At 38.2% G+C, this 24,988-nt stretch overlaps 1 protein-coding gene across 1 annotated transcript in view; it reads right to left on the reverse strand.

Moving 5' to 3' along the window:
• MAK (male germ cell associated kinase) overlaps positions 1 to 4,286 on the reverse strand; it is a 91,824-nt gene extending 87,538 nt beyond the window's left edge. The window contains exon 1 of the mRNA XM_053664071.1: positions 4,210 to 4,286. The gene's annotated coding sequence lies outside the window, so the exon portion shown is untranslated. The remainder of the gene's footprint in view (positions 1 to 4,209) is intronic.
• Positions 4,287 to 24,988: the final 20,702 nt, after the last annotated feature.

The following is a 24,988-nucleotide window of genomic DNA, read 5'->3' on the forward strand; positions in this document are numbered from 1 at the left end:
AGCACTAGCCTTAGTGTCTACTTCGTTACATTTGTTTCTTCCCATTGTTCTGTCTTAGTTCCACATTTAAGAAACTGTTTCTCAGTTCATACCTATTTTTCATTCTTCTTTTGCTTTTAAAAATCTCTACTATTCTGTCACAAGTTGTTATGCTTAATTGCAGAATGTCTGGCATCATTAAAATAGTGTGTTTTAAAATGCCTTTTATAATTTGATAATTCATTCAAAGATTATTTTCCTTTCATTGCAGCAGTTTCATTTCTACAAAATCTAATTAATCGCAGAAACTGCTTCTGTATTATACGCATAAACTTAGGACTGATAAGGATGTGACACAGTTGTCAATCTCCCTGCACTTCCAAAAACAGGCTTTCTGGAGCCAGAACAAACAGGTGTAGAAAGTGCAGTAAAACTAAGTTGCTTCTTATATTCAGAAATATATTTGTCCACAGAAAACTTCAGAAAAATCCTGTGGGGCTTTTCAGTAACAGAGTGTTTTCATTTCATACAGGTAAAAACCCTTTCAAAGCTGCATGGGAAATAATTTAGGTTATGCTAACTCTGTGGCCAAGATCTTGAAAAAGAGATGACAATAGCAGCTTCCAGTTCTATTTTGGGCTTCCTCATTTCTCTTAGCTTGCATCTGAGCAAATGGTTCCCCTGTGCATGCAGTTTTTTGCAAGTGGTCTTTACATTGTACATAAACACAAATTCTAAATATTAAAGTATTAATATGGAGAAAGGCAACATCCCTCGGTAGGGTACTTGATCAAAACATGTATTTGCTTTAATTAATTTTTCCTTTATATGCATAAGGAAATATAATTTTGAAAGATCTTTTGGGTTGTTTTGTACTATGTGCTATGATTAAACTATGGGCCGAAATGTATTTCTTTTGATCATTTAGGATTTTTTGAAATTGCAAAATTACGATTTGCAATTTTCCTTAACATTCTTTTCTACCTATGCAATTTAAGATGACATACACCTATCGCTTTTAAGGATATGGTGCTCTCTATAGGTGTATTGCACAAATAACCATACAGAGAATATAACTGTCCAAAAGGCCATGATGTCCATCATACCAGTAAAATCATAAATAAAAATACAGAAGGATTCAATAACCTACCAATGATCAATCAGAGTATCAAAGATGGAGTCAGTCTGATACTTGCATTAGCCTGAAGCTGTGTTCTTTCAGTGTAGTCCCTAACTTCTTAAATGACCCATTCTTATTGGCTTTTACAATCACCAATACAGCTGATTATAATAAACTACCCCTCTTTTCTCTCAAACCATTCAGAATCTGCCCTACAACAAAAGCTACCCCCTTCCCATCTTAAGGCTCCTAACCCAAGTGACTCACCCTAAAACACCGAGATTCTACAAACTGGAAAGTGCCAATGGTTTTCCCTAATTAAAAAAATCCTGGGGCTACACCTGGTGTATCCTATACCTGAAGGACCTTGTAAAAATAACAGGCGAGAAACAGTGAGGGGAAAGGAAATGTAAGGGAGAAGGGAGGCTACCTGGAGCTCCCCTTATGATAATTTTATTTTTTACCTCACCCCAAAGATTATTTCAGACATCTATTGGATAACAGCATTGCTTTCCTTTGCAAATGTGTTGCATATGCAACAATTACTTTCACGTTAACACCTAACTGAGGGTCTAAGAGATAGAAAGTAATATACTCAATTCTGCAAAAGGACACATTGCTTGAGAAGGGAACAGTAATCATTTAAAGATGGAACAGTAGTAAAAACTTTGCAGTGACTTAGACTATAAAAGTGGAATTAATTACCTCTTTCTTGTTCGCTATTAAGACAATGAACCACCACTATCACAAGCACTATTAGCATAACAGATCATTCAGTCCTTAATGCCTATCTGCATTTGGCCTCGAAACCTAGTTTTAGAGTAGCTTCTGAAAACTTCATTCCAAGCCTATGGACTTTCAAATATACACTGTAAACAGAAGGTTTGTTTCAAGTGAGGGTGTCTATGGGGTAGGGTATAATTATATTCAGGGAAGAATAAAAACGAATATGGTCATTTCCCAGCTTTTCATTTGAGGGGTTGAGTGGTGAAAATTGTGAATATAACCCTACCCAATCTTCTAGTAAAAAAAAATTTACCTACCATGCTCCCAAACAAAAACTTTGGAAAGCCTCTTTTGAATCATATTAATTAAAAAATAAGGCCCTGGCTGGTGTAGCTCAGTGCACTGAGCACGGGCCTGGGAACTAAGGGATTGCGGTTCGATTCCCAGTCAGGGCACATGCCTGGGTTGCAGGCCAGTTCCCAGCAGGGGACACATGAGCGGCAACCATACACTGATGTTCCCCTTTCTCTCTCCTTCCCTTCCCCTCTAAAGATAAATGAATAAAATCTTAATAAATAAATAAATAGCTCTCCAGGCTAAAATGCTAATCATTGCAGCTGTCCCCTTACCATGGCCTAATGTGAAGATACATAAATATAAAGGGTTTTAAAAAATCATTATTCCCATGCACCTACTCACATAAACAACTATTAATACTTTTATCAATGTAGCACAGAAAAGCCCTAAACTGATTACTAATCAAAAGCAGTATATGTAACTTAAGAAACATAGACTGCCTATGGGTTCCAAGTTCAAACACAGTATTTCTCTACAAGTTACATATGTTCTTCTCTGTTGACCTATGGAAAGCTAATTCTGCAAAATAGGCATGTATTAACATGATTTCTTCTGTACATGGATATTTTTATATATTTCCATATATACATGCAACAAGGCAAAACACAAGTACATATAACTATGATCTTCAACTTAATAGAACTGTTAGGTACTTGGAATTTTCTACAATCAAGCTACAATTATTTACTTACTTTCCCATGGGCTAAACAAACCTTATGTTCTGATTTTAAGTGTACAATTACTGTAAAGTTGAGCTTTACTCTCAACAACTTCTGCCAGTTAAATAGGGATTTAGACAGGATTAAAGAAGATTAACATAAAGGGCAAAAGGAGGACAAAATTTGTGTCTGCCACTGAAAAGATACTATTGGATGTCTTCAACTTGTGTTTGCAGAACCTACTGTATGATATTATTTTTTAAAAAGCAATGTCTTAAAAATCACTAAGTTGTTTAAAAAGCAAAACAAGATTTCAAAGTAAATCATGTTTACAAAAATTAAAAGGGAAGATTTTACAATGGAAAAACAAAGATTCTGTTTTAAAATATAAAAACATTGGTGCTCTGTGCTAACAGTCAGAAATCATTTTAAAACTAAAACCAAATCCACCAGAGATCAAACATCTTGCCTAAGATCAGCCTCTTGCAGACTGTAAGAGGTCGCCTTCAGAGAAAATACGTACCTCCTTTTCCCCATCACACAGCGGTAAACTGAGGGATGATGGAGACAAAGGAAGGCCAAAAAGCTGAAAAGTAACTGTCCCCACGACTATTTTGACTCAATGGGTTGTTTATCTGATTAAAATTAGTCCGATAACTTTGACTTTCATGATGGTTCCGTTATCATTACAAGAAATGTCTGCTCATTTAAAAGAATTATTTAAACACAATTACATAAATCTTTCCTTTTATAATTGAGATTACAAACCACTGAAAACCAGTTTTACTGGTACCCTCACCTTCCAACCCGTCTTAGTTGCAGTAAAGAAAGTTTTCTTTACACCCGTACTCTTATCCTTTTCGTGCAAAGAGGGTCCCTTAAAAAACTTCTCCCTCCATTTTTATTTTGTAGCAGTTCCGAACTCATTTCGAGGCTTTCCCTAGACCCGACCCCGCCCTCCCCTCACTCCTAAAAGTAGTTTCCCCTCCTGCACAAGCAGCAGACGCGAGAGTGGCGGGATCCTCGGGTGGAGGTTTGGGGGCACGAGTCCCTCAGATTAAGGATGTCCTGCTGTCACCTCCTAACCAGTCCAACCCCCAACGACCGAGTGCAGGAAAGTAGTCGGCGAGCAGCGTAGCCGAAGGAGCAGGCGGATCCCCCACCCCGCGCCGCCCCTCTCCGCGTCTCCTCGCCCCAGTTCCTCCCCTACCAGAGTACCGGCCCCTTCTCTCCTCCGAGGTTGAGTCTGGTAGGACTAGGCGTCCAGAGGACGTGCTGAGCCAGCCTCGGACAAGCTCCGGCTGCGTAGGTGGGAGAGTGCAAGCTTCGCAGCCGGTTTGGGATTACCTGCCCCCGCTGGCCGCTTACCTCCCTTACTCCCTCTGAAGCTCCGCCGTCCAGTGTGTTTCATCTCCTAGGAAACGGTGGGAATGCGCAGCCCTCTAATTTACGCCCGCCCACAGAGGGGCGTGGTCTAACTGGGCAAGCCCCGCCCAGCCTGCCCACCGGGCTTCCCTGAGGGACCTGGGTTCCTAGAACACCTGGGCCCATGTAGAACAACATTGGGCCCATTCAGTTGATTGGTTTGATGTTTGATTTTGTTCCAATTCTTTATACCAAGTCTTGCTTGACTCACTAAATCTGGTTCCCAGGCTAGAGAAGAGGAAGAGAAAGGCATTATGCTTGCCTTGGGCTTCTGTCGTTTGTGCCTACACAACCTGGAGAAGAAAAACTACTCTTTTGCTGTAGTTCCTTATATTGGCCAATTCTTGTTATCTCTTAGACTATACTTCTAAATTTGTTTTCATTTAATCACTCAGAGAGCCTACTCAGTAGCAGTCACAGTGTTAGATGGTGGTATTGCGTTGGCCAAAAAGCTCATTTAGGTTTTTTCTATAAAAGACACATTTTTTATTTTCACCAACAACTTTATTGATTTGGATATTTTGAGCAGATCAGCTATCTCGCACATGGTATACCATTGATTGTTCTCAATTAATGTCTTTATTTGGTCACTATCAATTTCAAGGGGTCTACTTGACCACGGAGCATCAACCAGTGAGAAATCTCAAGCATGGAACTTCGCAAACTAGTTCTGACACATTGGATCAGTCACGGCACCTTCTCCATACACCACACATGTCTTTTTTGTGTGTCTGTTTCAGTTGCATTTTTACCTTTCTTGAAATAATAAAGCAAAATATGCCAAAGTGTTCATATTTTTTTATCTTCAACATTGAAATAGCTGCACAAAAATTCACCAATTTTGATGTTTTTTTAAAATGTGTGCTGATGACAGTTGCCACAATGCAATCTAACAAAATTGTTTCTAATAAAGTTAAAGACAACTAAGCACTACTAAAGCCATCTTATGGGAAAAAAAAAACAAACCAGCTTTTTGGCCAACCCAATAATTATAAGAAAAATGAATGAATGTATGAATAAATGAACAAATAGTAGCTAGCTTAGAGTTGTAAGAGGAAGGTACACATGTTACTGCAAAATAAGTAAATAAATAAATAACACTTCAGACTAGCTAGCAAAACAGGTATATAAATCAGAAGCATGATATATAAGGTAGAGATGTATCCACTTAGTAATTATCAATTAGATGTCAGGCTCTGGGCTTAGTACTGAAAACAATGCCAAGGTAACAAGACAGACATGCTCATGGCCCTCTCACAGCTTAAAGTGAAATAGGCAGGCAAAGTAAAAAGCCTATGTTAGATCATGAAGGTCTTATACGTACCATTAAGAAGCCTAATCCATACCATGCTGCAAAAGTGGACCACTGAAGAATTTTCCACAGAGAAGTGACATGTTCACATTCGCACTTTAGAAAGATCACAAGAGTGGAAGTGGATTGGTGGATTTGAGCAGTGAGTCTGAAGGCAAGAGAAAGGAAAAGAGGCTACTGTAATTTATCATGAAGAAATGAGAATCCAACTATAGCAGTGATGATGGAAATAGGACAGAGAGGGACAGGTTTCAACAGATATTTAGGAGTTAAAACTGAGAGGACCATATGGCTTAGATGAGTGGTATTCACAACTAAGTTGGAAAATATTTGAAGAAGAGCAGATTTGAGGAGAGAAGGTGGACCCAGTTTTGAAAATTTTGAGTTTAAGAAAAATCCATTGGAGGTCACAAGAAAGCACTGTGAAATATAGATTTGTAAGTTAGCATTATGTCAGAGCTGGAAATACCAACATATCGGAATACTGTGGATAATGGCATGGTTTGGATGAGATAAACTAAGAAGAAAGGGGCTGGGATTCTGGAAAATTCCCTCTTCTAAAGAATGGAAGAGAAAAATGGAAGTGAGAGTGGAAGAAAATTCAGAGAAGCAGTAGGAGAGCTCAAAAAATAATTTATAGTGAGAAAAGATAGGCTTAAAAAACGAGAAATGAGTAGAAAAACAAAAAGAGGACAGCATGACCTATGATGTCCTCCTGCTTTGAAACAACGGACCACATGTAAAGCATAACTTTTATCACATTGTTACAACAGGAAGAACAGAAAATCTCTGACACCACTAACTCCCAACTCCTCCTAAAAGGTAACTGATATTCCAGCATGTGCAGTAAACAAATGTGAAAGGCAAAGCTTGTCCAAAAGCAAATTCAGCTTGAATACAGCAGCAAGAAGACTACGCTCTGGACCAGTGACAGTGGGGTTGAGCTGAACCAGAGACTAAAAAATTAACCAGGGACCCTGGGAAAGGACCTAGGCCAGTAGAACCATCTGAATCTTAGAAGAAAAAAACTCAAGTGATCTTTGAAGAAGTATCGTCAGTTTACACCTCCAGAACATATGAGCCCATGACCACATGACAAGTGAACCCCTTCAAGTGAGAATTAGCAGCAAAAGCATCAATATGTTCAGGCTTTTAGGGATTTCTGAAATTGGAAATATTAACTTGAATATAAAATAACTATGTTTGAAAAGTATACAGCATCACACAAATGAAACAAAGCTGACCAAGAATATTAGAAAAACAATCAAACTGTTAAAAGTAAACATCATAATTGTTAATTTTTCTTAAAAGAATGAGTTAAATAACATACTAGAACCAAAGAAAGAATTAGGGAACTGGCACAAAATCTATAGATATCACCCAGAATGTAGCATAAAAGAAATGAAGAAAGAAGATATTAATGAGAGATTAAAAAATATGATGACAGAACAAAAAAGTCCAATATATATCTAAATAGAGCCTGAGAAATAGAGAATAGAGACTGGAGAAGCAATATTTGCAAAATTGTGGCCAAGTATTTTCTGCAACTAACTGAAGATATGATCCACGGATAAAGGATGTACAAAGAATAGTAAGCAGGGCAAGTGAAAACATACTCAGATTTCTGGCCAAGATGGAGGCAGAGTTAGACACAATGTGCCTCCTTGCACAACCAAAAGAAGGGCAACTGCAAATTTAAAAAACAAAAAACAACCTGAACTGACAGAAAATTGAACTGTATGGAAGTCTGGAAACCAAGGAGTTAAAGAAGAAACATGCATCCAGACTGGTAGGAGGGGCAGAGATGTGTGGCCAGATGGAGAAGGGTGGAGAAGACTTGTGGCAAGGCAGCAATGGTGGCCAGGGCAGTACCACATTCTAGTGCAGATAAAACAGGAGGAACAACTGGGGAGCGAGACAGACCACGGGACCCAGGGTTCCACTGCAGGGAAGTAAACCCTCAAAGCCTCTGACTGAAAAAATCCCATGGGGGTTGAGGTGGCAGAAACTCCCAGCCTCACAGGAGAGTTTGTTGGAGAGACCCACAGGGTCCTAGAATGTACACGAGCCCACCCACCCAGGAATCAGCACCAGAAGGGCCCAATTTGCTTGTGGGTAGCAGGGGAAAAGACTGAAAACTGGCAGAGAGCAGAGCCAGCGGCATTCCTCTCAGACCCCTCCCCCACATACAGGATCACAGCACAGCAATGTAGGTTGCCCTACCCTAGTGAAAACCTAAGGCTCTGCTATGGAGGGGCTCTGCCTGCAGACCCCACCCCACCCCCATCTGCCACAGATGAGAGTAAGTCTACCAAGACACAATCTGCTTGGGGAGGAAAGGTGGCCAATCTCTCAAGAGAGAAGGGCCAGGAGCCTTTTCCTCAATGGGCTTTTACTGGGTTCAATTTGCACAGGAATACAGGTAAAGCTCATCAATCATTGTTATTCAGTAATGACCAAACAATAGATAATATACAAAGAACTCTGAGGGCTTATTCTGAGTCAGGGTCAGTTAGCTAAAGGGCTATACAATTTTGGGAAACAAACTCATTTCATTTTTGGACCCTTATCAGAAAAGTGAGGGCATTCTTAGCAAAGCAGGTTTGCTAGGATTTTATATATTCTTTCTTAGGCCTGATTGCCCTGAGGAACTGCCTGTTCCTGCCCAGGGCTGCACCACCCTATAGCATTATTTCAAGCTTAAGTCAGGTAGGGGAAGTAAGGCAGCCAAGAGATTAGGAGACTTCTTGCAGACAGAATGAAGACTCAGGCTATGTCAAAGCCACAGGGTGAGGGTCCATTACCCCATTTTTCTGTAGCCCCCCAAGTCCTTCCCTGAGGGGCCTTTTCATGACCATGCCTGTCTTAGGTCATCTCTTCTTTGAGGAATCTTTCCCATCATTAGTTAATTGGTCAGGCTCGGGGCCAAGCAGGGTGAAGTAAAAGGGGGCAGAGGTGAGGCCTCTGCCAAAGAGATAAGCTTTGTCTCCTTAGTGGCTTAGGGTCCCAAGGTCTTTCACTCAGCCTTAGTCATGGAGGGTTACAGGTTCTGAAACAAGGGAGGGTGGTTGCCCACATTTCACCCCTTAAACATAACAGGCATACCAAGATAACAAAAAAATGGCCCAAATGAAAGAACAGATTAAAACTCCAGAAAAACTCCAGAAAAAAACACAATAATGCAATGAAGCCTATCAGCCAGCCTATCAGATGCAAAGTTCAAAACACTGGTAGTCAGGAAGCTCTCAGAATTGGTTGAAAATAGTCACAAATTAGAGGGGAAAAAATGAAGGCTATGAAAATTGAAATAAAGGAAAATGTACAGGGAACCAACAGTGATGGGAAGGAAACTGGGACTCAAATCAACAGTTTGGAACAAAAGAAAGAAAGAAACATTCAAACAGAACAGAATGAAGAAAGAATTTTCAAAAAAAATTAGAAGAGGCTGAGGAACCTCCAGGACAACTTTAAACATTCCAGCATCAAAATCATAGGGGTGCCAGAAGGAGAAGAGAAAGAGCAACAAATTGAAAACTTACTTGAAAACATAATGAAGGAGAACTTCCCCAATCTGGAAAAGGAAATAAACTTTTATGAAGCTCAGAGAGTCCCAAAGGAGTTGGACGCAAGGAAGCACACAGCAAGGCACATTATAATTACATTATCTAAGATTAAAGATAAGGAGAGAATCTTAAAAGCAGCCAGAAAAAAAAGGAGACCCTAAACTACAAAGGAGTTCCTATTAGACTATCAGCTGTCTTCTCAAAAGAAAACTTGCAGGCAAGAAGGGGCTGGAAAGAAGTATTCCAAGTCATGAAAGGCAAGTATCTACATCTGGATAGATTGCTCTATCCAGAAAAGCTGTCATTTAGGATGGAAGGGCAGATACAGTGCTTTCCAGGAAAGGTCAAGCTAAAGGAATTCATCATCATCAAGCCCTTATTGCATAAAATGTTAAAGGGACTTATCTAAGAAAAAGAAGATAAAAAACTCTGAACAGTAAAATGACAACAAACTCAGCTATTAACAATTGAACCTAAAAAAAAAACCCAAACAACTAAACAAAAAACTAGAACAGGAATAGAATCACAGAAATGGAGATCACTTGGAGGGTTATCAGTAGCGGAGTGGGTCAGGGAGAAAGGGGGAAAAAGTACAGAAAATAAGTAGCATAAATAGTAGGTAGAGAATAGACAGGGGGAGGTTAAGAATAATATGGGAAATGTAGAAGCCAGAGAACTTATATGTATGACCCATGGACATGAACTAAAGGGAGGGGAGCATGGGTGAGAGGGGGTGTGCAGGGTGGAGGGGAGTGAAGGGGATAAATGGAACAACTGTAATAGCATAATCAATAAAATATATTTAAAAAACCATACTCACTTCCGGACACAAAGTAGTAAAACTTCAGAATACCAAAGAAAAAGTAAACTTAAAAGAAGTCAGGGAGAAAAAAGATGGCTCACAAAGAAAGAGCAATCAGACTGACAATGAACTTTTCAATAGTAAAACTTGAAGCCAGAAGATGAAATGAAAATTTCCCCTCAAGAGATAATGAAAACTTTCCCTCAAAGAACTGAGAAGAAATAACTGTCACTAGAATTATACCTATGAAAACTATGTTTCAAGAACAAGGACAAAAAGAGACATTTCCATATTAAAACAAAACAAAACAAAACAAAATAGATATTTTACAACCAACAGACCTACTTCAAAGGCACTTTCAAAGACTGGACCTTAGGAAGAAGGAATGTAGTCCCAGGAGGCAAGTCAGAGGTGCAAAAAGATAACATAAGCATATATAAATGCATAAATGTATAAATGCATACACATTCTCAGTGTAAAATTATAGTCTAATTTATGGAGCTAAAAATATGAACCATAGTACTAGATGACATTAGCATATAAATTGAAGAGTTAATCAGAATTAAAGACTTATAAGATCTTCATGGTGTTCAGCGGACTGTTAAGATAGAAACTTTAGCTCTGGCAGGTGTGGCTTGGTTGGAGCATCATACCATACAGAGAAGGGAAGGTTGCAGGTTTGATCCCCAGTCAGGGCACATGTCTGGGTTGTGGATTTGATCAGAGGCAATGGATCAATATTTTTCTGGTACATTGGTGTTTCTCTCCCTCTCTCCCTTGCCCCTTCCTCTCTCTCAGAAAGCAATGAAAAAATATGTCCTCAGGTGAGGGTAAAAAAAATTAAGATAGAAATTTTAGCTTTTGTTCACTTTTAGTATATTCTCACGGAAGTAATCCTGTTAAAATCACAAGACAGATTTTGTCACTTTGTTTAAAATCCCACAGTAGGCTCTCATCTCTCTCCCAAGGTCCTTACCATGACTTACAAAACTATGAAAGTCACCTGGTCACCTTTTATCTATGCGACATCATCTCCTACTAATTCCTTGTAGTTCCTCTGCTTCAACCTCACACCACCTGAGACACTCATGCCTTTGGACCTATGCTCTGGCTTTCCTTGTGCTTGAAATTTTCATCCCTCAGATATCTGTGAGGCTCAGTCCTTTACTTCCTTTTGGTCTTAATTGAAAAATAACTTTTTCAGTGAAGCCTTCCCTGATCACCCTGATCACCCACCACGTTAACACTTCATGTACACCCTGATGCTTTATTTATTTTCTCTTTAGCACTTAACACAATTTAACATCTCATATAATCTTACCGATATGTGTGGTTTATTTTCTGCCTCCTCCAGTGGAACAGAGGCTGTCTGAAGACAGGGGTTTATGCGTTTGGTCACCAACGTTATCTGTCCCTTATTCAGTACCGGGAACATACCAGGTACTCAATAAATATTTGTTGAATGAATGAATGAATGAATGTTTCTTCTGGCTGCTGTCTGAAGAAAGAATTGTAGAGGGGCACGTGGGAAGTAGGAGGACTAGTTAGGAGACATTTGCAGCTGCACAGTTCAGATATGATGGAGTGGAGAAGTGTAACAGGAGCAGAGAGAGAGGGAAGTGTTGTGGTGTCCAATCACAAACCAGTCCTTAAGTGGATTCAGTCGATTGACTGAAACCTTAGAAACCTTCAAAATATGATTCTTGGGTGGAACCTCCTACAACAGAACTCACTACCTCCTCTGATCTCAGTTTGGGACACTTCTGATTGTTTAAATTGCCCTTTTATTGAATGGTAACATGTTACTTTGAAGTTCCTGACCATTAATCTGAATTTCACCCTGTATGATCTGCAGTGGACCTCTTGTTTTTGCCTTTCCAGCATTTATTCCACCCTGTCAGCATCCTTCCACTCTACCTTTGGGGAGACCCTCCTGACCCATTTGTCTTTGTGGTTCAGCTTGAAGAATAGACAGTGAGTTACTCAGAGAACCAGTGGCTAGCTTACATAGATGGCCACATGATTCTGAAATACTGAGAAAAACACATTCCCTTTTTATTAAGGAATCTTAGTAAAATGAGGGCCCAGAACAGCTGGGTTCCATCTTTGCGGCACATCTTTGCTGAGTACGAACTCAGAAGACTGCAGAACTGAGAGAGAATGACATCACTTCTGGATCACAGCATTTGAGCACCTGCATTGAGTCATGCCTGAATCTATTCTTGGTCTTTTCAACTGCAAGAGCCAAGAAATTCCCCTTATTTAGTCATTTGATTTTCCTTTCCACTTCAGTTGAAAGTGTTCCTGATTTATATAGGATGAGAAAAAAGACATACATTTTCCTCCCGTGTGTTACTCCTTCCAATATTCGAACTTAGCTGTCCTGGCTCTCTGTGCCTTCCCCTGGCACCTCAGAATTGCAGGGTGAAGGATCATCCTGCCAGCCCAGCTTCCGCTGAGACTGAATTCCCACCTCAGTTTCACCGCCAGGTGTGGGACCCTGACATTCGGTGAATGACTAAGGGATCAGAACATTCTGGGTTCGATACATTCTTTTTATTATGTGGTCCTCTTTTACTTTATTCTCAACTCTCAACTCTGATCCAGCTCGCCTCAAATGATGTGTTTGTGGGTTATTACCCCTCCTTAGGATTTAAATGATTTCCTAAAGAAATATATTAACTATATAAGATCCTGATCAAATCTTAACTCTAAATAAGTGTTACATGGTCCTAATTTTAAGAATGCTTTATTTTTCTTCGCAGCACTTATCACCTTTTAATATACTATATAATTAATTATTCATTTTATTCATTATTTGTTTTCCCCTCCATCTCCACTATATTATAATTTTGACAGGGCAGGGATTTTATGTGACTTGTTCATTGTTGTTTACGTTATGTACAAGAGTGCCTGGCACATTGTAGGGGCTTAATGAACATTTGTTGAATGAACAACAGAGATTCTGCCCTCAAGCAGTTCATGTTCTAGAATAGGAATTTGCAGGTTACAGTCCAGTAGGAACTATGTCTTTTAGGCTTGATTCACTTTTGTTTTTATAGAGATATTCATATCCAATTATTTCTTGGATTTTTTCCTGATCCACTACTTTGCATAAGAAGCATTACAATTTTTATTTTAAAAGAGAAAAAATTATTTTCATTTTTAAGGTAAATTGATAAAATTGAAAAAAACAGGCAAATTTAAAAGAAGAAAACAAATATCATCACCTTCTGTTTACTGTTTAATATTTTGCTGTATTTTCCCACTATTTTATTTTAATTTAATTTAATTTAATTTCATAAATCCTTACCCAAGATTATATTTATTGACTATATATAAAGAGAGAGAATGAGAGAAAGAGAACATCGATCAGTTCCTTCCTGTACACGCGCCCAGTCCAGGGATGGAAATCACCACCTAGCTACGAGGGGGGACTCCCCCACAAAAGCCCAGAATCATCTTCTAGAGTGCAGGCCCCTTGTGGTACAGGTTCCCACTGCTAATGCGAGTATCTGTATTGGTGTACCAGCTGGTGTTGTCATGAGAGACTTCATTCAGCTTCAGTGAATTTTTTCTCAAGACTCTCAGTGCACTTGCCCATTGCTTGACGGATGATTAATGGGCACAACTGATCACACTGCACTGGATGTTCAGCAGTTTTTGACCAAAACTGGCCTGACCCCTGTGTCCCACCCTCCCTATTCACCCAATCTCACTCCAAGTGACTGTTTTTTTGTTTCCCCAGATGAAAAATCTTCAAAGGGAAACATTTTGCCTGTGTGGAAGAGGTAAAACAAAAAAATGGCAGAAGCACTAAAATCCATCTAAATTATTTTGTGCAGTGGAAAAAAGTCTTGGTAGGTATATTGCATCTAATGGAGAAGTACTTTGAAGGTGACTAAAATTTGAACACACAAAAATAAATACACAGTTTTATATAAATAAATTCCTGGTCTTTTGGGTTCCCCCTCATAGGTGCCCTGACCAGAAATGGAATCCACAAACTTTGATGTACAGGATGATGCTCCAACCAACTGACCCACTTGGCCAGGGCCCCACTTTACTTATTTATTTGTTCGTTTGTTTATTTATTTGGGGTTTTAATTACATTTTATTTTATTTTTAAAGTATTTTTTAAATATTTTATTTATTTATTTTTAGAGAGAGGGGACAGGAAGGAGATAGAGAGGGAGAGAAACATCAATGTGTGGTTGCTTCTCATGTGTCTCCCCACCAGGGACCTGGCCTGCAACCCAGGCATGTGCCCTGACTGGGAATCGCACTAGTGACCCTTTGCTTCACAGGCCTGTGCTCAATCCACTGAGCTACACCAGCCAGGGCTTAAAGTATTTTATTGATTATACTATTACATTTTCCCCCTTACCCCCCCTCTGCCCTGCATCCCCAACTCTCCTGCATTCCTCGCCCTCCTCCTTCACGTCCATGGGTTGTACATATAAGTTCTTTTTAAAAAATATCATTTATATTATTTCTTAGAGGCAAAGGGAGGGAGAAAGTGAGGGAGAGAAACAACCTGTGGCTGCCTCTGGTGAGCCCCCTACTGGCAACCCAGCCTGCAACCCAGGCATGTGCCTTAATTGGGAATCAAACCATCAACCCCTTGGTTCACAGGCCAGAGCTCAATCCACTGAGCCACACCAGCCAGGGCCATATAAGTTCTTTGATTTCTCTGTTTCCTACACCATTCTTAACCTCTCGCTGTCTATTTTATGCCTACCAATTATGCTTCTTATTCTCTGTACTTCTCCACCCTTATTATTCCTTTCACCTTCTCCACTGAAAACCCTCCATGTGATGTCCATTTCTCTGATTCTTTTCCTGTTTTAGTTGTTTGCTTAGTTTTTGTTTTTGTTGTTTTTCTTTATTTTTTTTAGGTTAAGTTGTTGATAGTTGTGAGTGTGTTGTCATTTTACTGTTTATAATAGTTTTTGATATTCTTTTCTTTCTTAGATGAGTCCCTTTAACATTTCATACAATAAGGGCTTAGTGATGATGAACTTCTTTAACTTCACCTTATCTGGGACACACTTCATCTGTCCATCCATTCTAAATGATACCTTTGCTGGATAGAGTAATCTTGGATGCGGGTCCTTGCCTTTCATGACTTCAAATAGTTCTTTCCAGCCCCTTCTTACCTCTAAGTTTTCTTTTGAGAAATCAGCTGGTAGTATCATGGGAACTCCTTTGTAGGCAACTTTCTCCTTTCCTCTTGCTGCTTTTAAGATTCTCTCTTCATCTTTAATCTTGAGTAACTTAATGATGATGTGCCTTGGTGTGTTCCTCTTTGGGTCCAATTTCTTTGGGACTCTCTGGGCTTCTTGGCCTTCCTGGAAGTCTATTTCCTTCACCAGATTGGGAAAGTTTTTTTTATGATTTGTTCAAATAATTTTTCAAATTCTTGCTCTTCTTACTCCTTCTGCCTTCCCTATGATTTGGATATTGGAATGTTTAAAGCTGTCCCAGAGGTTCCTAAGCCTCTCCTCATTTTTTGAATTCTTGTTTCTTCATTCTGTTCTGGTTGGATGTTTATTTCTTCCTTTTGTTCCAAATTGTTGATTTGAGTCCTGGTTTCCTTCCTGTCACTGTTGGTTCCCTGAATATTTTGCTTATTTCACTTTGGGTAGCCTCCATTTGTTCCTTCATTTTGCGACCAAGCTCAATCAGTTCTTGATTGAGCATCTTGATTACCAGGGTTTTGAACTCTCCATCAGAAATGTTGGCTATCTCTTCATCACATAGCTGTTTCTCTGGAGCTTTGATCTGTTCTTTTATTTAGGCCATATTTCTTTGTTTTGGCACACCTGGTGTGTTATAAGGAGGCGGGCCTTAGGTATTTACCAGGGCAAGTCAACCCTTTTTGCTGCGTGTGTCTCTGTCTGTGGGGATGGGAAAGGGGTCAGAGAGGGAACAGTGCAGCTCGCCTGCTCAGCTATAGCCCCACTTTCCAAGGAACTCTCTGGTGGGAGACAGTTTCTCTCACCGTGGCAACCTCCGCCCTAGTTTACCACTAGCTCTGAGTCTTAGTTTCCTGTTCAGCCAGCCCCATAGGGGTGTATGCCTCCTGGCCACAGGTCTCCTCCACCCACCCGGCTGCCCATCTCTTTCCTATCATCTGGCTGAATGTTTCCTTAATTCCTTCATTGTCAGAGTTTCCATGCAGTATGATTTTCTGGCACTTCTGGTTATTTATTGTTTTTAGATTGGTTGTTGTCTTTCTTTTGGTTGTGCGAGGAAGTGAGGGGTTTCTCCTAAGCCTCCAGCTCGGCTGAAACTGCTCCCCACTTTATTTTTAAACCAAAAGTTTTATTAAACATAAAAGCTGGTATCACTGAAGAAGCCAGTTCCATAAACAAACAAACAAATGATTTTCACACTAAACAATGGAAACCACTTATTAGCATGTAAACAGGTTTTCCACTAAAACAGAATATGTGTGGATGTGTTGTTTTTTTTTTTACCAATATTCACAACTTGTAGGTTTTTGTTATTGTTGAGTTGGGAGGGAGAAAAGGAGAGAGATAGAAATTCATCAATTTTTTTGTTCTGCCATTTACACATTCATTGTTTTGTATGTTCCCTGACTGGGGTTTGAAATCACAACCTTGGTGTATCAGGATGATGCTCCAACCAACTGAGCTACCTGGCCAGGGCACAGCTTGTAGCTTTTTACCAGAGCAAAGATGTCAGTGCCATTCAGCGATACACAACTGCATCTTGGCTAAGTGCCACCCCAGCACTACGCCCCTCTGCGCCTACCTTAGAAATGTTCCAGAGGTTGCAGGTAGAAACCAGGAGGGACACACACCTAAGAGATCAAAAGTCACTGAACCAAAAACAATCAATTGGAACTTTAGGCACAAAACTTACCTGTGAAGGACAGTGATCACCTTGAAGCCGCAGGAATGGGAACCTGAGATCTCACTTATCTGTCAAGAAGCAACCACTTTATTGCATTAGGTTTAAACAGACTATTCAGTTGACTTCATTCCTGTCATAAGTAAGACTAGAGCCTGTCCTGCTTAAAAGGAAGTAATAAATTATATCACCTCAAGTATGTTTGCTTCTGTCAAATGAAACTGTGGAACTGATCTTTATCAATATGTTTTTAGGTCCAGACATTTTGTTTATATATTTTATTCACTGACATAGAAGATTTTACTGTTATATGATATATCATTAAGTTTTTGACTAAATCAAAACCTGAAATAAAAATCTAAAAACACTACAGGAACATCATAAAGACAAATGACTATGGAAATCCCAATATTTATTCTTGACTTTTTTTATTTTTAAATGTATACTTCTTGATTGGGTCACAATGGAACATTTAAGAGAGGTTATATTTTTTAAAAATAGGAAATCAATGACGCTCTTTAAGCACAAGAGGTACATGTGAGCTTCAGATGTTCAAAACACCATATAAGTCTTTAGTAAGTGTGGTGTTTAATTGGTTTCATACAGAGATTTTAAAGATATTTATTTAGATATGATTTAGTTTAAATGCCAAGATATACAGTTTTTTTAATAAAAAAGCTTTTTCTGTTTGTTGTTATAATTTAAAAATTAGACAGCACGATCTGTTAGATATTTTTACAACACTCATGCTCATTTTTTGTTTACTTGTGAATAGGCTTATAAAGCCTAAATCTTGGGGGAATTAAGAAAAGCAAAGTACTTTTTTTTTCCTGAAGATAAATGATCATCCTTTCAAAATAAAAACATAACTGTAAAAACTAAATGGCAAAGGAGAAGGAAAGCTGATTTATGCTACCAAACTCAGATGAAGTTCAGCAATTGAGTATTTTGAGAGACCCCAGAAGGTGGCTGGGGTGGGGTCAAAGAAAAGCGGGTTGGCTGAAAGTCTGTGAAAGAAACAGACCTCATATCTTATCCTTTGGCCCACCCAGCCAGGCAGGTGTCCCTCCAAACTCAGCAGAAGAGCAGGTAAGGTGCAGGCTGAAATCAGGTAGGTTTAGAAAACTACTCTATTTTGAATGGTAAGACCATTTTCTCTGCTTTCCAGAAAGACAGCAACTGAATTATGCCATAAGTGAGAGAACAATACCCTCTGGGAAAGTGGATTGAAACAAGAAAAAAATCCTGCATATACTGACAGCTGAGTCCCCAAATTGACAAGGCCCACCTAAGTAAAGAATCTGAGACTCAGGAGGAAATTCTGTGATTCAGAGAAAACAAAAGCAATTCAGGGAACATTAAAAAACTAATAAAAGTAAAGCAAACCCAAAACTATAATTAGTGTTCTTCAGGATGTAAAGAGAAAATGCGGTATCCATTAAACAGAAAGAGGATATTATAAAAGGAAGTAACACTCAGGGAACAATAAAGAACTCTGAGAAAAATAAAACCAGGATAGCAGAAATATAAAATAAATTAATAGAATAGTTGAAGACAAATTTAAGAAAAACTCCTGGAAATTGAATCAAACAACATACAGTTTTTTAAAAAATAAACAGAAGAGAAACTATTAGAAAATGAGACAATCAAGTCTTTTGTCTAACTAATGATTGTGCAGGAGAAAGAACAGGGGAGACAGGATAAAAATTCAAAGTAATTATATAAGAAAAATACAGAATTGAAGGATACTTATTTTTAGATTAAAAGACCCCACCAAATGCCCAGTAAAAGAATGGGGGGCATGAAGATACACCACAGTGAAAAATTTAAAAGCTAGTGATAAATAGAAGTTTATTCTAAAAGCTTCCAAAAAGGAAAAGACGAGTCACACACAAATGATTAAGAATTTCAGTAGTAGCTGATGCTGGAAACTGGGAAAATAACTAAGCAAACAAAAAGCAGAGCAATGCCTTTAAAATCTGAGAAAAATTATTTTTCATTTGAATTTGAGGCATGTATGCTCCTTCCATAAATACTCCCATATATCCATAATATTGTTTGTATGTGTATATGCAGAAACACAAAGTGAGCGGTAGTTTTAGAAAAAATAAAATTAGCATGTAATGGTTCCCTGGTTGTATGTATTGCCTATTGCAGTGAGGATTCTGTTATGACAAAATACTGATTCTAAGAAATTTTTTATGTTGTCTGGCTTTTCAGAGCATCATCTTAGAGTCAGCTGAAAAATGCTTAAAATTTGAGTATGGTAAATATTCGCAGCTTAAACTGCTTCTGCTAGGTAAGGACGATTATACGGTAGAGCAAAAATGGTTTACAAACAATTACTAATGAAAAATGGCAGTTCTGGAAATTTGTTGTTTTTATTAGAAACGAAGAGACTAGAAAATGTAACAGCTCCCCATTTCCACACCTCAGCAAAGACAATTTCAGATTTTGGAGGAACCCGAATTGTCTTAATTTTCACCACACTTTTTAGGTATGGATTTAACTTATGCTTGAAGCCAACTGGCAAATACTGGAGGAGGAACATCACTAAATTTGATCAGTGGGCTCCACTTCCTTACTGACTATTTTAGGAGAAAGTTGCAGCATCAACATGTGCAAGATCTCTACATACTTCCCTGCTCTTTGCCTCACCAAGATGCACTAGGATACTGAGTGACCCACAGTGTGTAATTCAAATTAATACTTCTTCCATAAACCTAAAAAAAGTTTTAAGTGTCTTGGAGTAACATTAGAGTGGATACACATCTTTAAGAACATAGCAGTTTCTGCCCAAAACACTTAAAGTGGGAATAAAGGACTTCCTTTGGACTATTCTTCTCTCTCTGAAGTTATTTCATTTCTAGAGGAATATTCATATAGAAGCTTCTATTTTACTTTGGGAAATGCAAGGAATTCACTTTTTAAAAATTTGAGGTAAAATTTACGTACACTGATATGCCAGATCTTAACTGTACAATTCATTGAGTTTTTATACACCTATATATGTGTGTCATCAAAACCCCAATTAAGACATAGAACTTTCACTTCACTCCAGAAAGATCCCTCATGTCTCTAACTAGCTAATCCCAACTCCTCTTTCCTACGGCAATCTTCATTGATTTCTATTATCATAGATTAGTTTTGTCTGTTCTTGGACTTTATGTAAATGAAGTTGTTTTCCATGAATAATTGTTCGTATGGAAAATAATACAATAATTAATAAATTATAATACAAGAATAAGCTGCTTGCATACTCACAGCTTTGCCCCACCCTGTAGCATCATAGAACATGTGCTCTTTTGTGCCCTGATGCTTTTGCTGAACGTAATGTTTTAACACTCATATCTATTGTTGTTTTTATCTGTAGTTCAACTACAGAACAGCACTCCATTGTATGAATTTATCATAATTTGTTTATTCATCTTCCTATTCACTGACATTTGGTTAATGCAAATAAAACTGCTATAATAATTCTTATACACATTTTTTGTGGAAATATATTTTCATTTCTTTGAGGTAAATACCTAGGAGTGAAATTGCTATATCATAAGGGAGGCATAAGTTAAACTTTAAAAGAAACTGCAAAATAGTTTTCTAAAATAGTAGTACCACTTAAAGGATTCGACCAGCCATGTATGAGAGTTCATGTTTGCTCCACATTCTTGCTAACATTTGGTATTGTCTTTTAAAAGAGAAAATCAGCCATTCTACTTTTTGCAAAATATCTCATTTAGTTTCAATTTACATTTCCCTGATGACTAATAACATTGAGCATTTTTTAATGTGCATCTATATTAGACATTCACACATTTTCTTTTGTGAAGTACCAGTTCAGGTTTTGGTGGGCGGGGGACAGTTTTTTACTGAGTTGTTTGTCTTCTTCTTACTGATTAGATTGAGCTTTTTAATATATTCTCCATAGAAGTTCTTTGTCAGATATATGTTTTGCAAATATTTTCTCTTTGTAGCTTTTTGTTTTTCTTAGTGGTCTTGTTTGATGAGCAGAAGTTTCACATTCCGATAATGTCCTACTTATCATTTTTTTCTTTAATGGTTAATGCTTTTTGTGCTTTCATTAAGAAATCTTTGCTTACTACAAGGTTGCAAAGATATTCTCCTGTTTTTTTCTTGAAGCTTTATAGCTTTAGCTTTTGGATTTAGGTCTATGATCTATCACAAATTAATTTTTGTGTGTAGTATGATGTAAGGGTTGAGGTTCATCTTCACCCAGGTGAATATGTAGTTAAAGCAAACTTAACCTGGGATAAACTCCATATAAAATCAATATATCTTGTTTTTAATGTATTGTTTGAATTCAATTTAATAATATTTTAGTAGGGATTTTTCGATTGTGTTCATAAAGGACATTGAACTAAAATGATTTTCCTTACCATACTTTGTCAAATTCTCATATTAGGGCTGTGCTAAACTCATCAAAATGGTTAGAAAGTGTTTCCTCCTTTTTTACTTCCTGAAATAATTTGGGTAGACATTTCAATGTTTGGTAACATTCAACATTGAAATAATCTGAGTTAAGAGTTTTCTTTGTAGACAAGTTTTTCATTATAAATTTACTTTCTTTAAGAATCTTAGAGTTATTCATAATTTTTAAAATTTTATGTCAGTTGTAAGGTTTTTTTCAAGGAATTGTCTGATTTCATCTCAGTTGTCTAATTTACTGGCTTCCAGTTATTCATAATCTTTCCTTATTATCCTTTTGATGCCTGTAGGATGTTTTCATTGTACCTTTATTTTAAAATTTTTTTATTTACTTATTTTTATAGAGGGGGGAAGAGAGGAAGAAAGAGAGGGAGAGAAACATCTATGCAAGAGAGAAACATCTATGCAAGAGAGAAACATCGATTAGTGGCCTTTTGTATGTGTCTGCACGTGCCCTGACTGGGAACCAAACCAGCAACATTTGCTTTGCGGGATGACTCCCAATCAACTGAGCTGGTCAGGGTTGTAACTTTATTTATGAAAAACATTTCTGTTGGATATAGTACTTTGGATTGACATGTTTTATTTTCTTCCAGAACTTTGAAGATGCTATTCCACTCTCCATTGTTTCTAATGAAAAGCCAGAAGTTATTCGTATCATTTCTCCTCATTTATCTGAAGATTTAAAACTTTTTCTCTTTATTTTCCAGCTGTCTGACAGTGATGAGCATAGGTGTGATTCTGTTTGTATTTCTCTTTTTGAGATGCACCGAGCATTTTGAATCTGTTGATGATTTCATCTGTTTTTGGAAATTTATGAGTGTTGACTTTGTTTCAAATACTCATTTAGCAGCTAATCACCTCAAACATATGGATGCTTGCTTTGTGCTACACTTTGAAAGATGGGTTTGTTTTAGTTTTGCCATTAGTTTTAGAGTAAACTCTGTTAGACCTAAGATATAACATTTACCCGCTATGGCCATTTTAGGTCTTTGATGGAAAGCTTATAGCATTACCAGACCCTTCTAACTGGGTGAGACACAAACTGCAGATGTCTTCTCCGTCACAGTGGGGAGCTGGGAGGTGTGCTCTGTTTTGGCAGCTTTCCAGCTGCTGCTCTGCCCTTGTCTCCTTGGAGTCCTGTCGATGAAAGCAGCGTCCACAGGTCAGGCAAGAATTTAAAGTGAATTTATACACAGCTCTAAGGACTTTTTCTCTGTAGCTCCCTCTATTCCAAGATTCCTCTGCTCAGTTTCCAGCTACTTTGACAGCCCCAGACTTCATCGTCTGACATGCCAAACCACTGCAGCAGGAAGCTCCTGTTAGAGCAGCTCCAGGCGTTTGGACGTTTGGACGGGGCATGCTCTCCGGAGACAAATGTATAAACGTGACCCGTAGGCGTTGTGGCTCCCTGCTCTCAAGGCACCAGTCCCCTCCAATTTCTACCTAACTTGGTGATTTTTCCGTGGCCTTTAAGTAGTTAAACTTTGTATTTGTCCAGAGTTTATAACTGTTACCTGAAGCAGAGTTAGTCCAACATGAGCCATTCTACCATTTCTAGAATGAGAAATTTAAAGATTTACTTTTAAGTATTGATACTCCAAATATTTCAGAACAATATTGTATTTTATGACCCAAATAGTTTTTATGGATTGACACATAGATGTGTAACAGCAAAATGACAAAACATGTATTCTGATTCTCAGTATAATATCAAGATTTGCAGTAGTTTAATATAATCACTCTTGGGATTCCTCCCTGTACAACCTTATCTTTGAATTTTCCATAAATTGTTTCAACCTCAAATAATCAATTTTTTGTGGTTAATCTTAATAGCAATTTCTTTAAATTCTCCTTACAGGATGGAGTGTTCAAAAGTGTATATTTTTAAACTACCAGCATATTTCTTATCAAAGCTTGGCCAACTATCCTTCCATACATGATTTTTATCAAGACGATGGCTGACCTAGCAGCTTCATGCTTCTTTTAGATGGCATTTCACAGGGAAGCTTTTCTGTTTCTAGAAAGATAAGCATTCTTGAAGAAGCTGTTATTACAGGGCCTTCTCATAACTTCCCGTTGATAATACTTTGTAACTCTAATATCAATTAAGAACCTCTGAACTTCTTGCTAATTTAAGACTAGCAACAAAAAACAGTTGAGAAATAGACTAAGAAAAAATTAACACTTGCATATGTCCTATTTTCCAAACAGAATTGTGTTCTATTAAAAATACTTTTTATTTATTTATTTTTTAATATTTAATTCACTTTTTTTAATTTAAATTTTATTTATTTATCTTTAGAAGGGAAGGGAAGGAGAGAAGGAGAGAAATGTCAATGTATGGTTGCTTCTGGTGCATCCCCTGCTGGGAACTGGCCCCTGCTGGGAACTGGCCTGCAACTCAGGCATGTGCCCTGACGGGGAATCGAACCATGATCTTTTAGTTCACAGGCCCATGCTCAATCCACTGAGCTACGCCATCCAGGGCCTAAAAATACTTTTTTAAAAGTGTCTTTGGTGCTTCAGAGGGGTTAGTAGGCCAATGATTGCTGCTGTGTTCTATTCATGAGTACCTGGTAGGTAAGATACTTTATATCTGAATAGCATTTTACTATCTACAAATGCCAAGCATTATTGTATGCTGATAATTCCATAATTTAAATTTCCAAGTCTATGCCTCTATCCTAAACTCTAGATTAATGTATCCAACTGCCTACTCAACACTCCTCTTAGAAATCTAATAGTTTGAACTGAACGTGTTCAAACCTGAGCTCCTAGTACTCTCTCCTTTCCCTACTTTCCCAAAGTGCTCCTCCTTCAGTCTCCCCCATCTTGGTCAATGGCAACTCCATGATTTCAGCTGTCAGGTCGAGTACTTGTTGTGTCATTCTTGACTCTTCTCTCTCTTATTCTCTACATTAACAAAACCCATAAACTTGCCTTCATAATATTCTGAATTTGACCATTCCTCACCACACCTGCTGCCTGCAGCACTGGTTCAAGCTGCCATCATATCTCATGTGCATCATTGTAATAATCCTCTAACCAGCCTCCCTGCTTCCATACTTACCCTTCTACAGTCTATTTCCAACACATTGGCCAGAGTGATCCTGTTAGAAGACACAAACATCAGATGAAAACCCTTTGTTCAAAACCCTCCAATGCTTTCCTACATCACTCCAATAAAAGGCACAGATCTTATTAAGACTTATAAGGCCCTATCTTTTATCCACTCCTCTTCCCTCACTTACCTAGCTACAGCAAATTGGAGGTTCCAAACACACTGAACGTTAGATGTTCCCTCTGTCTGGAATGCTCTTACGTCTTGTCACTACTGTGGCCAGTTTTCACATTTTCTTCAGATTGTTACCCAAAGGTTACAATCTCAGTGAGACATTCCCTGGACTCTTATCTAAATTTGTATAGCGCCCTGCAACATAAGTGCCCGATTCCCTTTGTCTCCTTCATTTTCTTCCTTAGCATGTATCACTATATGCCATACTTAATACTTCATTAAGATCTTGTGTATTGTCAATCTCCATAACTAGAATGTAAACTCAATGAGGGCAGATATTTGAGCTGACTGTTCTCTGCTCTATCTCCAGTGCCTAGACAGTGTCAAACACACCATAGAGACTCCAAACATATTTGTTGAATGAATAATACAAAGTACTTTCATGCATGTTTTCATACTTGATTCTTACAACAATTCAATCT

This window comes from Artibeus jamaicensis, unplaced genomic scaffold (genome assembly GCF_021234435.1).
Source record: "Artibeus jamaicensis isolate MK-2021 breed Jamaican fruit bat unplaced genomic scaffold, CSHL_Jam_final contig_335, whole genome shotgun sequence".
Classification (NCBI taxonomy): domain Eukaryota; kingdom Metazoa; phylum Chordata; class Mammalia; order Chiroptera; family Phyllostomidae; genus Artibeus; species Artibeus jamaicensis.